This window comes from Nanorana parkeri, unplaced genomic scaffold (assembly GCF_000935625.1).
Source record: "Nanorana parkeri isolate BGI_ZX_2015 unplaced genomic scaffold, ASM93562v1 scaffold2372, whole genome shotgun sequence".
NCBI lineage: Eukaryota > Metazoa > Chordata > Amphibia > Anura > Dicroglossidae > Nanorana > Nanorana parkeri.
In genome coordinates, this window is record NW_017308640.1 from 8460 (window position 1) to 26448 (window position 17989).

A 17989-nucleotide genomic window follows, 5' to 3' on the forward strand; every position below is an offset into this window, starting at 1 on the left:
CTTCTATCATTTTACCTGCTGCTATGAGTCCGCCATCTCCGGAAGCACGGAAGTCGGAGATTCAGGTATGAGGGGGAGGAGAAGGAATGAAGATCTGCTATGAGCTGTTTTTTGAGGCCATTTATGATCATCTGGGGGTTTTTCTTCCAGGGGAAGAAGTCCTAAGTGTCAGCACAAAAAATCTTCAAGGTCCCGCCATAGTCATTCTGACAGCCCAGATAGTCAGGAGTCATTATGAGGCTCTCAGCGGGGTGGAAGGCCTCATTGACCGCGTTTGGGCAGATCCCCTTGCCTGCAGTCAGGGCAGTGTTGGACCTGTGGGACTCAGGCTATGACTGGAAAGCTGGTTTGTGAGACCTGTTTTTGGGATATGGCGGAAGGAAAGGATTTAGAAGCAAAGGAAGTCCAGATTTTTATCCAAGAGGCAGTGGAAAAAAGTATGCAGCAGTTTTTGCATGACAAAAATCCTCGGAAGCCTCTACTTCAGGGTTACGTCGGAGGTCACGCCACTTTTCACCTGCCCCTTCAGAGGTTTAGCTCCCAGATTCGGAGGAAGTTTCTGAGGAACCTGCAGTGTTTGATTCTGCTCTAGTACCACCATTTGTTAAAGCGGTAAAAGAGGCAATTGATTGGGAGGAGGAGGTGCAGCCTCCAGACTCTAAATGTATTATCCATCTTTGAAGAAAGAGCTCCCAACTTTCCCATTGATATTTGAAATCAAGGAGATGATTGAGGAGTGGACAAGGCCCGATAAACGGGTTTCTACCAATAACAGTGTCCAAGCTCTATCATGTAAAAGTTTCAGATTCTGAATTTTGGGATTCCCACAAAGGTGGATGCGGCTTTGCAGTGGCTGGTGAGGCATGTATCCCTTCCGCTGGATGATTAGGTGACATTCAGGGATCTGATGGACTGCAGGGTGGACACAGACCATAAAAAGATTTTACACCACGGCTGGAGCAGGCTGCAAACCCTCCGTGACTTTCACATCGGTAGCCAGGGCCCTTAGGGCTTGGATCTTACACATGGAATCTGCCTTAAAGTCAGAGGTGGATCAAGAGGCTATCATCATGGATTTGGAGGAATTCAAATGGGTCATGGATGCAGTGGTGGACATGGTCAAGTTCTCGGCGCGTTTGATGTCCTTATTGGTGACCGCAAGACGGGCTCTGTGGTTGAAGCATTGGACGGCTGATGCGGCATCAAAGCTTTGTTCTATACCATTTACAGGAAAATCGCTTTTTGGGAAAACTCTGGAAGAGGTGATACAGCGTGTTACTGGCAGAAAATCTGGCCTCCTTCCCCAAGATAGGAGGAGGGCTTTGTCCTTTCGAGGAGGAAGGAAAGGATATCTGTAAAATTTTCGTGACGCCCGTTCGTACAAGTTGGGTGAGAGTACGCCAGGTCGTCCTAGAGTGGGACTCATGTACCATTTTTAGAGCCGGCAAAACCAAGCCTGCTCAGGCAGGAAAGGCTGCAGACAAGTCCTTCTGAGTTCTTGCCCGCCCGATCCCCCCCCCTGAGCGAGCAAGGTTAGCCTTGTTCGGGAAGGCCTGGGCAGACGCAATAGACGATGCCTGGGTCAAGGGCATAGTTCTCAGGGGCTACCATCTGGAATTCAAGCACTCGCCGCCCAGGAGGTTTTTTTTTTGCGGTAACAGTTTTACCCTCTCATCGGGTGCTGATTTCCTACGTAAAAGAATTGTTAGACTCGAGCCATCTGTCCATTTCCGGCTTCAGAGAGAGAACGGGGAGTTTATTCTCCTATTTTCTTAGTTCGAAAAGCCTCTGGGAAGTTTCGTCCAGTCCTAAATCTAATACCTCAACACTTTCCTCAAGGTTCCACATTTCGGATGGAGTCTCTGCAGATTAGATCTGTGGTTCAGAAGGAAGATTGGCTTCTATCCATAGATCTGTCAAAAGCTTATCTACATGTCCTGGTTGCTGAGATTCACCAGAAGTAATTGAGATTCCCAATGCAGGGACTGCATTTTCAATTCAGGTGTCTTCCTGTCTGGCCACCGCCCCTTGGACCTTCACAAAAGTTCTTGTATCTCTGGTGGCGCTACTCCGCCTTCGGGGTGTTCATCTTCACCATTATTTAGATGACCTCCTAGTTCTTGCAAGCTCGAAGGGTAACTTAATTCAGCATGGGAACATGGTTCTAAAAACCCAAAAGTGTTTTGGATGGTTGGTGAATTACCAAAAAAGTCAGCTGAGGCCAGCATAATCTCTCCATTACCTGGGGGTGATTTTTGACAAGAAGATGAAAAAAGTTCTGTTACCGCAAGACCAAGATTTTCCATATCCAAAAACAAGCTTGTCAGTTGAGATGGAAGAGATCGGTGCAAGCCAGGTGCTGTATGAGCTTCCTGGGAACACTGAACTCAACCATCCCGGTGGTTCCGTGGGCTCATTGGCACTTACGCAGTCTCCAGTTTTGTTTTCTCCAACAGTGGGACAGAGCCTCCCTTTGGCAGACTATTCTTCTTCCCGAAGTGGTCAGTGGTGGACTTCAGGAAGAATCTCTCTCTGGGCAGGCCCCTCAATGCTGGAGACTGGATCATTGTTAAGTCAGATGCCAGTCTCTGGGGTTGGGGGGCTCATTGTGGAAGTCCAGGTGCAAGTTCGTTGGCAGCAAGTTTTTATCGAGGGCGTCCAATCACCTGGAGTTGTTAGCAGCCTTCGAGACTTTGAAGGCTTTCCAACCAGCCATCTTGGGTTGCCAAGTCAAGATGCTTCTTGACAACAGGATGGCGGTGGCCTATCTGGCCCATCAAGGTGGTACACAGAGCCTTTTTCTACTGCAAATAGTGGAGAATATTTTTTGGTGGGCGGAGGCCAATCTTCTAGATTTAACAGCAGCATACCTTCCGGGAGTGCAGAATGCCCTGGCAGACTCCTTGAGTCATCATTTTCCAAGTCATGGGGAGTGGAAGCTGAACAACAAAATCTTCCGCAGATTTTTGGACTTTGGGGAACCCCAGAAGTAGACCTCATGGCGACTCCATCGAATGCTCAGTTTCAATTTTTTTTCTCCTGGTTCCATTGTCCTCAGACGATAGGGCAGCATGCCCCTCTGTATCCGTGGAGCTTCTCTCTGGCCTATGTGTTTCCCCCTGTGGTCCTCTCGGGTGTTGCAGAAGATCTGGCGGGAGAAGTTCCATGCTATTGCCATCCTGCTGTGTTGGCCAAGAAGGCCCTGGTACTCCTGCAACGTCTTTCGAGAGAACCTCCAATTACGCTGCCGTTGTCCAGGGATCTGCTAACGCAGGGAAGTTTTCCATCCAAACCTGAAAAGGCTAAATTTGAGGGCCTGGCGCTTCAACGGTGGAAGTTAGAGGTCCAAGATTGGCCTGCGGCGGTGATTGAGACTTTGTTAAAATCTCACAAACCTTCCACTAAGTCAGCCTACTTCGGAGTATGGAGAAAGTTCCTTGATCTCAGAAAGCAGAGGGGGTTTGATCCCATGAAGCCAGGAACGGCGGACGTTTTAGAATCGTTGCAGGAAGGGCTTGATTTGGGTCTTGCTTGCCGTACCCTGAAGATGCATATTTCAGCCTTAACGTGTGTACAGTGGACTATCGTTTCGTTAATAGCTTAGTTCATGAAGATTAAGATTCGGCCTCCTCAGGAGTATGGTACCAAAATAGGACTTGCCGCTAGTCTTAGAGAAGATAATGGATTCCCATTTCCTTCAGATTCTTGTTCGATATGGCATTTGACACTGAAGGTGGTGTTCCGTACAGAGATTGTTTCGGCCAGAAGGGTATCCGAGATTGCTGCTTTTTCTTCAAAGGAGCCGTTTTGTACGTTCTATGAAGATAAGGTGGTTCTGCGACCTATTCCAAAGTTCCTCCCGAAAGTAACTTCTGAGTTTCATCTTAACATAGACACGGTTCTACCAGCTCTGTCTTCTCAGGAACTCCCAGCAGACTCTCTTCGATGGGACAGATTGGATCTGGTTAATATCTTGTCAGTCTATCTAAAAAGAACAACGGAGTTCAGAAAGGAGGAGGTGCTTTTTGTTTATCCTGTAGGCCCAAGGAAAGGTAAAGCAGCAGGGCCAAGAATAATCTCTTCTTGGATAATCAAACCTGAGGGACATGCGGCACATTCAACAAGGGGGATGGCGGCATCTTGGGTGGCATACTCAAAAGTTTCTCCAGAAGCGGTGTGCAGGGCAGCAAGCTGGAAGTTTGTAAACACTTTCATTCGTCATTATCGATTTGGATGTTTCTTCTTCATCAGCTGGGGCTTTTGGGGCAGCAGTTCTCTCGGCTGGTCTTCATAATTATTAGAATGATTTATTATGAGCAGATTACACAGATTGTCTATGATTATTATGGTTTGCCTTTTAAATTTTGGTTTCTTCTAAGGTTTTATCCCATCCCATGGTAGCTAGTTATGTCCCATAGGTATGCTGACATGAGGAGGCCAGGAATCCGGAAAATTGTTATCTCATACTTACCGTAATTCTCCTTTCCGGGCCTATCCTCATGTCAGCATAGTTTTTTGCCCTCCTTAGAGTGTCCTTTCACGAGCCAGAAGGGAACACGAAAGGGGGACCAGCTCAAGCTTATTTTTATTGGCTAGGAAAGGGTTGTCCTGGGCGGGATCAGAAACGGAGCTGACCCATAGGTATGCTGACATGAGGATAGGCCAGGAAAGGAAAATTACGGTAAGTATGAAAACAATTTTCCGTAATCCACACCGCTTGCCGATGACGCTCTTAAGTCAACACGTATGCACTCAGAGCTCTCTCCTGTGCTGCTTTAGACTCCGAGAATGTTCTTGTGCTTCGTCGGGATGTATGAAGTACTGTATTGAAATGTAGACGTTACAATGACACATACTTGTGTTCAGTTTTATGCTGGGCATTATTTCTATCTTCCGGGTATTCTAGAACCATCATGAAACTAGTTGTTGCTGCACTTGTGTAGATATGATTTAGGATGAGGGCACAGCAGAGGGGTCACGGCTGGGTTCAGCCAATCACAGAGCTGGGATATGTTGTTGACGGTTGATTGAGCGAATACAGAGGAATGTAAGTGAGAGTAGCAGATGGCAGTGTGTACAGGTTGAGTAGAGGGAGGTGTGATACAATGCAGCCTGTCTTATTGTATTCTGTCTTTTTTTTTGCTCTATTGCCATTAGTGAACAATAAGACAAGGTTTTTTTCTATAAAAAAAACAAACAAACAACGCCTTTGAATACTGCTCTTTGGCAACAAGTTACAATTTTAGAGCTCCTTCATACCAGGCTGCAGGCTGGTATCAGTTTTGCAGTGTTACAACACAAGGCACTGTTTACCTGTTTTTTAAAAATTAACTTTATTGAAGTGTTACAAAATTACACTTCAAGTCTATGCACCACAGTGCGTTGAGTTGTGCCGCATGAACATGCAGACAATGCACCGTCTGCCACCTCAACGCTGCATTGTGGTATGACTACTGCTAAGGTCAGCAAACAAAGTCAGGTGACAACTTTTGTTGTGAATGCAAATCAGTGCTTTAGGTGCATTGTACTACGAAACTTTGTTCTAATTAAAGCAGCGCTCAGCAGGAAGTCGCACACTGATGACATCACATCCAGTTCTATTAAACTTGGATATAGCACACTGCAGCCCCACCACGGAATGCCACTCTGTAATGTTTCACCCAATATAGGCCTAATCACACAGATCTCTGTGACCAAGCCCGTAATGTGTGAAACGTTCATAGAGATCATAGACCATGGTTGGGCTCTCATTGATCAGCATCTGGAATTCCAGAGGTCTGGGATTTTCACACAGGCTTGGAGCAGTGACAGATCTCCAGGCAAATAATACAGGTACAAAATTATTATAGTTTTGTATTTAGAAAAACATCATTTAAGTGTATTTTTTCCAATACAAGCAGTGTAGGTACCTTTAATTTAACCTGGTATCAGCCTCTTGCAGTTTACTGTACAGTCTGTAAAGCAGAGCTTAGAGAAGCAGCTGAAGGAGCCAATCAATTGTGTTACAGAGCAAGGGGCATGGTGAAAGTAGGAGAGAGCACAGTGACAGCCTGGTCACTGGCTGGGAGAGGGGCAAGATGTGTAAGTGTTACTGAACTGAAACCAAAACAAATCAGGTCTGAAATCCTGTGTGGCAGGGCTGTGTAATGTCAAAGCTAGATGGACAGAAATACATATTCTTTGGCACATAAAACAGCTCCTTTTTTATGTTATCTGTGTTTATAGCTGTTTGCCTAGAGTTAAGCTTTAACATTTATTTGTAAAAACTTCTGATCATCACAAACCTAAAAACTTAAATGCAATCTGATTTTTTTTTTCTTTACTTTTATGCATGAAGACCCAAGAAGCTGGGTAGATATTTGCACAACAGATCGGCCTGAGATTTGGGAGTTGCTGAAGAATTCAACTCTGCCTGCTATATGGTGCCAGCAACAGTTCAGGTAATTTGTTTTGTTCAGGATTTAATAAGGAATAAGAAGGTCCTTTGCCTTCAGAGCAAATAGCAGAATTGTAAATTGAGGTGTGTGAAAATACACAGAACTCTTCAGCAGCTGAATAGGCTACCAAATCAGCTGCCGAAGTGTTCTATGCATTCTCACACACTGGACAAAACTGTATTTCAAGCCATCCTGATACATATACTCCCTTAGTCAACCCCAATAAGAGGGTATTTGTATGAACCAACGGAACACGTTGGCCATTTCTATACTTTCCCCTTAACCCTACATCAAATAAAGATGTGCCTGGACTATTATTTATTACAAGTAGTTTATATAGCGACAACAATTTACACTTTATATACTGCACATTCACATCAGTCCCTTACAAGGAGCTTACAATCTAAGGTCCCTATTGCGCGCACACACAGGGCCAATTTAGATAGGAGCTAATCAACCTTCCAGCATGTCTTCGGCGTGTGGGAGGAAACCCACACAAGCACATCCTTGCAGATAGTGTCCTGACCAGGATTCGAACCAGGGACCCACAGTGCTGCAAGGCAGAAGTGCTAACCACTAAGCCAATGTACTTCCCATAGCAAATGGAGTGTGGCACTTCAATCCACAATCCTGCCATTTGACACCCTCGGAGACAGTGGAGATCCTTTGGACTGTAGAAGCTGCCCTTCTGGTAGCCAGTTCATCTATACCCCTGGTTCTCAACCAATGTGTTGCAACCCAAAAGTGGGTCGCAACCCCTTTTACAGTGGGTTTAGGCTTCTTGTTTCGGAAATGAAATTATTGTTGGGTTGCGACTTAAAGACCAAGGACAAATGTGGGTCCTGAGGTTACACAGGTTGAGAACCACTGACGTATACTGACTCACCTCCTAGTTGGCCAGCCACACCAATAGGATAAATCTTGCAGGTCCAATGCTTTTATTTCACTTCTTTTCAGAGCAACTTCAGTCCTTTTTTGGAATGCTATTGTGCAAGTTCAGATCTGTGTCTTCTAGAATTTTGCATCATTCCTACAGACAGAAATCGCCTGTACAAATCACACTTCATTTCTCTTATTCCCCAAAGACCTGACCCTGCCTTCTTTTCTTCATAGTTGTCAGCTGTCCCGGTATTTTCAAATGTCTAAAAAGTAGGAATGCACTGATTCTAGTATCGGTATTGGTGCCGATACTGAGTATTTGGGCGAGTCCGATTTACCGGATCTTCCGGTCAGAGGGAGATCTCCCTCTAACCGGCAGTGCCGAGGGAGCATGGAGCCGGCTTCCTTTCCAATCAGGAAGCCGGGTGGCAGGTTATGACCAGCCTTCCGACTTCCTGATTGGTCAGGAAGCCAGGCTGCTTAACAACAAGTGAAGCCAGCTTCCTAGCCAATCAGGAAGCAGGCCGGCACCTCATGACCCGGTGCCCGGCTTCCTGATTGGTCAAAAAGTCAGGCAGCCTCGGGAAGTGAAGCCGGTGTTCGTTTGATAGAGCACCGGCTTCACAGACAATCAGGAAGCAGCGGGTCATGATCCACCGCCTGGCTTCCTGATAATTGGGGCACACTGCAACGGTATCGGTGAGTACCGATAAAAAAAATATCGGTTACTTGTACTTTTATACTGAAAAACTGGTATTGATGCATTCCTAATAAAAAGCAGAAAATTAATTTTGCTGGGGGCGTGGCTTGCGCCGAGAGGAGAATGGCCGCTTTCTAACAGCGCTCCGGCTACCTGAGACCCAAACGAAGCTAGCCAAGGGGAGGAAATCAAGGCCATCCACTCCCAACAAAATTGCACTGTGCGCAGTCTGATTGAGATGAGACGCCACCTAGAAGATCTGGACAATAGGGGGAGACGATCTAACAGAGTCCGTGGAGTGCTAGAAACCTACATGCCAGAGGCCATCCCCACCGTCCTCATGACCATCTTTAATGATGTCCTGGACAGACCCGCTGAATCACCTATAGAGTTGGTGAGAGCACACAGGGCTCTGAGACCCCGCACAGGACAAGACGAGACACCCAGAGATATAATTTGCTGTCTCCAAAGCTTTCCCCTGAAAGAGGAAATCCTGCTGAAAGCCCGACAAAAGAGGAACTGTCTTCCTGGACGGTAGGGAGGTGAAATTGTTCCAGGACCTGTCCGCCATTACCCTGCAACAACGCTGCGCACTTCGCCCCCTGCTTGATTGCCTTCGAGACCGTGGCATCATCTATAGATGGCGCTTTCCCTTCAGCCTGACGGCCAGCCACAGGGGAACAACGGCGACCCTGCGCCTGCCAGAAGATATTGGAGAATTCTGTGCCAGACAGGACCTGCCGGACGTCATCATCCCTGACTGGTATTCAGACCTATATTCTCCGCTGACCCACTCTCGGTCCCCTATGCTGCCGAACGCACCTGAACAGACTCCTTGAGTCATCATTTTCCAAGTCATGGGGAGTGGAAGCTGAACAACAAAATCTTCCGCAGATTTTTGGACTTTGGGGAACCCCAGAAGTAGACCTCATGGCGACTCCATCGAATGCTCAGTTTCAATTTTTTTTCTCCTGGTTCCATTGTCCTCAGACGATAGGGCAGCATGCCCCTCTGTATCCGTGGAGCTTCTCTCTGGCCTATGTGTTTCCCCCTGTGGTCCTCTCGGGTGTTGCAGAAGATCTGGCGGGAGAAGTTCCATGCTATTGCCATCCTGCTGTGTTGGCCAAGAAGGCCCTGGTACTCCTGCAACGTCTTTCGAGAGAACCTCCAATTACGCTGCCGTTGTCCAGGGATCTGCTAACGCAGGGAAGTTTTCCATCCAAACCTGAAAAGGCTAAATTTGAGGGCCTGGCGCTTCAACGGTGGAAGTTAGAGGTCCAAGATTGGCCTGCGGCGGTGATTGAGACTTTGTTAAAATCTCACAAACCTTCCACTAAGTCAGCCTACTTCGGAGTATGGAGAAAGTTCCTTGATCTCAGAAAGCAGAGGGGGTTTGATCCCATGAAGCCAGGAACGGCGGACGTTTTAGAATCGTTGCAGGAAGGGCTTGATTTGGGTCTTGCTTGCCGTACCCTGAAGATGCATATTTCAGCCTTAACGTGTGTACAGTGGACTATCGTTTCGTTAATAGCTTAGTTCATGAAGATTAAGATTCGGCCTCCTCAGGAGTATGGTACCAAAATAGGACTTGCCGCTAGTCTTAGAGAAGATAATGGATTCCCATTTCCTTCAGATTCTTGTTCGATATGGCATTTGACACTGAAGGTGGTGTTCCGTACAGAGATTGTTTCGGCCAGAAGGGTATCCGAGATTGCTGCTTTTTCTTCAAAGGAGCCGTTTTGTACGTTCTATGAAGATAAGGTGGTTCTGCGACCTATTCCAAAGTTCCTCCCGAAAGTAACTTCTGAGTTTCATCTTAACATAGACACGGTTCTACCAGCTCTGTCTTCTCAGGAACTCCCAGCAGACTCTCTTCGATGGGACAGATTGGATCTGGTTAATATCTTGTCAGTCTATCTAAAAAGAACAACGGAGTTCAGAAAGGAGGAGGTGCTTTTTGTTTATCCTGTAGGCCCAAGGAAAGGTAAAGCAGCAGGGCCAAGAATAATCTCTTCTTGGATAATCAAACCTGAGGGACATGCGGCACATTCAACAAGGGGGATGGCGGCATCTTGGGTGGCATACTCAAAAGTTTCTCCAGAAGCGGTGTGCAGGGCAGCAAGCTGGAAGTTTGTAAACACTTTCATTCGTCATTATCGATTTGGATGTTTCTTCTTCATCAGCTGGGGCTTTTGGGGCAGCAGTTCTCTCGGCTGGTCTTCATAATTATTAGAATGATTTATTATGAGCAGATTACACAGATTGTCTATGATTATTATGGTTTGCCTTTTAAATTTTGGTTTCTTCTAAGGTTTTATCCCATCCCATGGTAGCTAGTTATGTCCCATAGGTATGCTGACATGAGGAGGCCAGGAATCCGGAAAATTGTTATCTCATACTTACCGTAATTCTCCTTTCCGGGCCTATCCTCATGTCAGCATAGTTTTTTGCCCTCCTTAGAGTGTCCTTTCACGAGCCAGAAGGGAACACGAAAGGGGGACCAGCTCAAGCTTATTTTTATTGGCTAGGAAAGGGTTGTCCTGGGCGGGATCAGAAACGGAGCTGACCCATAGGTATGCTGACATGAGGATAGGCCAGGAAAGGAAAATTACGGTAAGTATGAAAACAATTTTCCGTAATCCACACCGCTTGCCGATGACGCTCTTAAGTCAACACGTATGCACTCAGAGCTCTCTCCTGTGCTGCTTTAGACTCCGAGAATGTTCTTGTGCTTCGTCGGGATGTATTGAAGTACTGTATTGAAATGTAGACGATACAATGACACATACTTGTGTTCAGTTTTATGCTGGGCATTATTTCTATCTTCCGGGTATTCTAGAACCATCATGAAACTAGTTGTTGCTGCACTTGTGTAGATATGATTTAGGATGAGGGCACAGCAGAGGGGTCACGGCTGGGTTCAGCCAATCACAGAGCTGGGATATGTTGTTGACGGTTGATTGAGCGAATACAGAGGAATGTAAGTGAGAGTAGCAGATGGCAGTGTGTACAGGTTGAGTAGAGGGAGGTGTGATACAATGCAGCCTGTCTTATTGTATTCTGTCTTTTTTTTTGCTCTATTGCCATTAGTGAACAATAAGACAAGGTTTTTTTCTATAAAAAAAACAAACAAACAACGCCTTTGAATACTGCTCTTTGGCAACAAGTTACAATTTTAGAGCTCCTTCATACCAGGCTGCAGGCTGGTATCAGTTTTGCAGTGTTACAACACAAGGCACTGTTTACCTGTTTTTTAAAAATTAACTTTATTGAAGTGTTACAAAATTACACTTCAAGTCTATGCACCACAGTGCGTTGAGTTGTGCCGCATGAACATGCAGACAATGCACCGTCTGCCACCTCAACGCTGCATTGTGGTATGACTACTGCTAAGGTCAGCAAACAAAGTCAGGTGACAACTTTTGTTGTGAATGCAAATCAGTGCTTTAGGTGCATTGTACTACGAAACTTTGTTCTAATTAAAGCAGCGCTCAGCAGGAAGTCGCACACTGATGACATCACATCCAGTTGTATTAAACTTGGATATAGCACACTGCAGCCCCACCACGGAATGCCACTCTGTAATGTTTCACCCAATATAGGCCTAATCACACAGATCTCTGTGACCAAGCCCGTAATGTGTGAAACGTTCATAGAGATCATAGACCATGGTTGGGCTCTCATTGATCAGCATCTGGAATTCCAGAGGTCTGGGATTTTCACACAGGCTTGGAGCAGTGACAGATCTCCAGGCAAATAATACAGGTACAAAATTATTATAGTTTTGTATTTAGAAAAACATCATTTAAGTGTATTTTTTCCAATACAAGCAGTGTAGGTACCTTTAATTTAACCTGGTATCAGCCTCTTGCAGTTTACTGTACAGTCTGTAAAGCAGAGCTTAGAGAAGCAGCTGAAGGAGCCAATCAATTGTGTTACAGAGCAAGGGGCATGGTGAAAGTAGGAGAGAGCACAGTGACAGCCTGGTCACTGGCTGGGAGAGGGGCAAGATGTGTAAGTGTTACTGAACTGAAACCAAAACAAATCAGGTCTGAAATCCTGTGTGGCAGGGCTGTGTAATGTCAAAGCTAGATGGACAGAAATACATATTCTTTGGCACATAAAACAGCTCCTTTTTTATGTTATCTGTGTTTATAGCTGTTTGCCTAGAGTTAAGCTTTAACATTTATTTGTAAAAACTTCTGATCATCACAAACCTAAAAACTTAAATGCAATCTGATTTTTTTTTTCTTTACTTTTATGCATGAAGACCCAAGAAGCTGGGTAGATATTTGCACAACAGATCGGCCTGAGATTTGGGAGTTGCTGAAGAATTCAACTCTGCCTGCTATATGGTGCCAGCAACAGTTCAGGTAATTTGTTTTGTTCAGGATTTAATAAGGAATAAGAAGGTCCTTTGCCTTCAGAGCAAATAGCAGAATTGTAAATTGAGGTGTGTGAAAATACACAGAACTCTTCAGCAGCTGAATAGGCTACCAAATCAGCTGCCGAAGTGTTCTATGCATTCTCACACACTGGACAAAACTGTATTTCAAGCCATCCTGATACATATACTCCCTTAGTCAACCCCAATAAGAGGGTATTTGTATGAACCAACGGAACACGTTGGCCATTTCTATACTTTCCCCTTAACCCTACATCAAATAAAGATGTGCCTGGACTATTATTTATTACAAGTAGTTTATATAGCGACAACAATTTACACTTTATATACTGCACATTCACATCAGTCCCTTACAAGGAGCTTACAATCTAAGGTCCCTATTGCGCGCACACACAGGGCCAATTTAGATAGGAGCTAATCAACCTTCCAGCATGTCTTCGGCGTGTGGGAGGAAACCCACACAAGCACATCCTTGCAGATAGTGTCCTGACCAGGATTCGAACCAGGGACCCACAGTGCTGCAAGGCAGAAGTGCTAACCACTAAGCCAATGTACTTCCCATAGCAAATGGAGTGTGGCACTTCAATCCACAATCCTGCCATTTGACACCCTCGGAGACAGTGGAGATCCTTTGGACTGTAGAAGCTGCCCTTCTGGTAGCCAGTTCATCTATACCCCTGGTTCTCAACCAATGTGTTGCAACCCAAAAGTGGGTCGCAACCCCTTTTACAGTGGGTTTAGGCTTCTTGTTTCGGAAATGAAATTATTGTTGGGTTGCGACTTAAAGACCAAGGACAAATGTGGGTCCTGAGGTTACACAGGTTGAGAACCACTGACGTATACTGACTCACCTCCTAGTTGGCCAGCCACACCAATAGGATAAATCTTGCAGGTCCAATGCTTTTATTTCACTTCTTTTCAGAGCAACTTCAGTCCTTTTTTGGAATGCTATTGTGCAAGTTCAGATCTGTGTCTTCTAGAATTTTGCATCATTCCTACAGACAGAAATCGCCTGTACAAATCACACTTCATTTCTCTTATTCCCCAAAGACCTGACCCTGCCTTCTTTTCTTCATAGTTGTCAGCTGTCCCGGTATTTTCAAATGTCTAAAAAGTAGGAATGCACTGATTCTAGTATCGGTATTGGTGCCGATACTGAGTATTTGGGCGAGTCCGATTTACCGGATCTTCCGGTCAGAGGGAGATCTCCCTCTAACCGGCAGTGCCGAGGGAGCATGGAGCCGGCTTCCTTTCCAATCAGGAAGCCGGGTGGCAGGTTATGACCAGCCTTCCGACTTCCTGATTGGTCAGGAAGCCAGGCTGCTTAACAACAAGTGAAGCCAGCTTCCTAGCCAATCAGGAAGCAGGCCGGCACCTCATGACCCGGTGCCCGGCTTCCTGATTGGTCAAAAAGTCAGGCAGCCTCGGGAAGTGAAGCCGGTGTTCGTTTGATAGAGCACCGGCTTCACAGACAATCAGGAAGCAGCGGGTCATGATCCACCGCCTGGCTTCCTGATAATTGGGGCACACTGCAACGGTATCGGTGAGTACCGATAAAAAAAATATCGGTTACTTGTACTTTTATACTGAAAAACTGGTATTGATGCATTCCTAATAAAAAGCAGAAAATTAATTTTGCTGGGGGCGTGGCTTGCGCCGAGAGGAGAATGGCCGCTTTCTAACAGCGCTCCGGCTACCTGAGACCCAAACGAAGCTAGCCAAGGGGAGGAAATCAAGGCCATCCACTCCCAACAAAATTGCACTGTGCGCAGTCTGATTGAGATGAGACGCCACCTAGAAGATCTGGACAATAGGGGGAGACGATCTAACAGAGTCCGTGGAGTGCTAGAAACCTACATGCCAGAGGCCATCCCCACCGTCCTCATGACCATCTTTAATGATGTCCTGGACAGACCCGCTGAATCACCTATAGAGTTGGTGAGAGCACACAGGGCTCTGAGACCCCGCACAGGACAAGACGAGACACCCAGAGATATAATTTGCTGTCTCCAAAGCTTTCCCCTGAAAGAGGAAATCCTGCTGAAAGCCCGACAAAAGAGGAACTGTCTTCCTGGACGGTAGGGAGGTGAAATTGTTCCAGGACCTGTCCGCCATTACCCTGCAACAACGCTGCGCACTTCGCCCCCTGCTTGATTGCCTTCGAGACCGTGGCATCATCTATAGATGGCGCTTTCCCTTCAGCCTGACGGCCAGCCACAGGGGAACAACGGCGACCCTGCGCCTGCCAGAAGATATTGGAGAATTCTGTGCCAGACAGGACCTGCCGGACGTCATCATCCCTGACTGGTATTCAGACCTATATTCTCCGCTGACCCACTCTCGGTCCCCTATGCTGCCGAACGCACCTGAACCTTCTCGGCCCGCAGGGACCCAGCACCACCCAAATACTCCTGGCTCCCGCAGACAGAAGAAGCAGAAATCCCACCAGGCGACCGGGTCCAATGCTGGAGACTCCATTGGCAACGACTATTTCCCGAGATGACTCTCTATAATACTCTCTATACTATAATGTACTATTGCTGTGATTTGTAGTCCTCTGTAGCTGGGGTTATTCTGCATTGCACTGTATATAATGTATTATTGCTGGGATTTGTAGTCCTCTATAGCTGGTGGCATTCTGCAGTGCGCTGTATAATGATTATACGGCGAAATGCAGAATACCAGCAGCTATATAGGAATACAACAAATGCCAGCAATAGTACAACATTATACTATAATGTACTATTGCTGGGATTTGTAGTCCTCCATAGCTGGTGGTATTCTCCATTGGCGCTGTATAATGATTATACTGCACAATGCAGATTACCACTGACCAGTTAGAGGAACTACAAATCCCAGCAATAATACATTATACAGCGCGATGGAGAATACCACCAGCTATAGAGGAACAACAAATCCCAGCAATAATACATTATACCGGGTGTTTAATATATTATTGCTGGGATTTGTTGTTCCTCTATAGCTGCTGGTGTTCTACAGTGTGCCGCTTTTTTTTTTTAAACAGGAAACATTAAAACAGGTCCCCCTTACCTGTTTCTGAACCCTTGTAAGTCGCTGCGGCGGCGTGCTCTGCGGGCGTGTGTCCGGCGGCCATGTGCGCGGTGGGCATGGCGTCCGCAGCGTGCATAGCGTAACTCATGTATGGAGCTGCGAACAGGCGGGCGTGAGTGGGAAATTTACATTTTAGCCGACGAATCGACGATGGAAAACGCTGACGTTTACCATCGGCGATTTTTATCGATTTTAATCTAATAATTGTTGCAGCTCTACAGAATACCAATGTATAATACACCAGCAGCTATAGAGGAACAACAAATCCCAGCAATAATACATTATACAGGCTGTTTAATGTATTATTGCTGGGATTTGGTGTTCCTCTTTAGCTACTAATGTTCTGCAGTGTGCCGCTTTAAAAAAAAAAACAACACACAGGAAACATTAAAAAGCTCCCGGCCGATCTCAACTTACCTTGAATGACAGCGTTGTCGGCGGGCAGCGGCGAGTTGGGAAGCTCTCCGGGAGGAGAGAGCCAGACGCATGTCCTCAGCGTGGGCGCGGCATCGCGTGAGCGGGTATACCAGCGTAGGCGCGAGCGGCTTAACTGACATGGGCGTGGCGTAAGCAGCGTGCGTGAGCGGCGAGTGGGAAATTTGAATTTTAGCCGACGAATCGACGATGGAAAACGTTGACAACGTTTTCCATCGTCGATTTTAATCGAATAATTGTTGCAGCTCTAACCAATACAGAGGCGCCTACTTTTATCCCACCTGCCTCTTGCCATGTCGTGCCTGGCGGACCTAGCCCTAATGTCACTGAATGTTCGAGGCCTCCACTCCCCAGAGAAGAGAGCTAGGATTCTGGGAGACATACACCACCATAGAGCGTCTATAGCTCTCCTGCAGGAAACGCACTTCAAGCATGGGAAGGTGAGCAAACTTTGCAACTATCGCTATCCTTTGGCTTACCATGCCTCCTCACCCTCTAACAAATCTAAGGGTGTTTCCATCTTGATACACCGCTCTGTGCCCTTTTGAAATACACACAGAACTAAAGGATGATGGTGGCCGATACCTCATCTTGATGGGCTCCATAGCTGACACACTGTTGACCATTCCCTGTGTTTACTTGCCAAACCGGCAACATGCCCGTTTCTTCACCACGTTTATTGGCAAAATGGCAGATGTATCGAGGGGCATGGTGATCCTTGAGGCGATTTTAACCCCTTCGTGACTGACGACGTACAGTACGTACGTCGCCAGCATCGGGGCTGTTTAAACAGACTCCCAGCGACTTTTGCCGCCGGGAGTCTGTTTAAACTTGTAGAGCCGACTGTCGGCTTTACAACAGAAGCGATTCTGGCGACTTACCTGTCGCCAGTAAGTACTATCCTTGTCGCACTCCTTACCGATCTGTCCCTTGTAGTGGGGGGTGCTCGCAGTGACCGCGGATGGCGCCGCGAATGTCAGCAAAAATGTAGAAATGTCACCAGCACACCAATCCTTTTTAAGATCGCAAAAGCTTCATTTATTGAAGTTTTTTGTCATATGACCAAACAAGCGCTTTCGGGACCGCGCAGGGTCCCTTCATCAGGCTTTAGCATTGACTGAATTCATCACACAACGAGACCTACCAAAGATAACTAAACCCTTCATAGGTAACATTACTACGTCTGACCACGCACCGGTCCTCACTATCTTAACCCTACACCCCCCGACAGTCCACCTGGAAGCTGAACTCCTCTCTTCTGGCAGACCCGGGGGTTGTTTCCACCATTGAGACTGATTTACGCAACTACTTTGAGATTAATGCTGGCAGTGTACCCTCCCCGATGATGGTTTGGGAGGCTCATAAATGCGTGGTCAGGGGCCGTTTCATTTCGATAGCGGCCAAGCAGAAAAGGTAGAGGATGGAGCGTCTGCAGCTTCTGTGTGGCTGCGTCTCTAGGCTGGAATCCCAACACAAGGAATCTCTGGCGGCGGGACCTATCTTGAACTTCTAGATGCCCGGAAGGAGTTGTCTGCTCTGCTGGATGCCAAACTCCACAGAGCCTTCACTCTTAGAAACGGCATTTATTATGAGGGTGGCAATAAATGTGGGAAGCTCCTGGCAAGAGCGACCCGCACTCAGAGCTACCGCTCTCACATTCAAGGCATCCGCAGAGCCACAAACGTGGTAGAGTCCTTGCCCCCAGATATTGCGGCATGCTTCCAGAACTATAATAATAAGCTCTATAATCTAGACTCACACCAGCCTCGGGACGGGGCGGCGCAGGAGGCACGGCGAGCTCTCATTCAAGCCTTCCTACACAAATCGCAAATGCCAAATCTAGAGGAAACACTGGCCCAATCTCTGGAACAACACATCATGATAGAGGAGCTGACGGTTGCTATATCTCAAACCAAACTGGGTAAAAGCCCGGGCCCGGATGGCCTCCCGGCTCAATATTACAAAACTTTCCAAGGGACCCTTACTTCTCACTTTCTCTCGGCATATAATAGTATAGACGACTGCACAGTCCTCCCTGCCCAAACCTTAGAAGCGCACATA

The 17989-nt window shown here is 46.7% G+C and overlaps 1 protein-coding gene across 1 annotated transcript in view; it reads left to right on the forward strand.

The window, feature by feature from the left end:
- The first annotated feature begins 10706 nt into the window (after positions 1–10706).
- OSGEPL1 (O-sialoglycoprotein endopeptidase like 1) overlaps positions 10707–17989 on the forward strand; it is a 37770-nt gene continuing 30487 nt past the window's right edge. The window contains exon 1 of the mRNA XM_018573415.1: positions 10707–10782. The gene's annotated coding sequence lies outside the window, so the exon portion shown is untranslated. The remainder of the gene's footprint in view (positions 10783–17989) is intronic.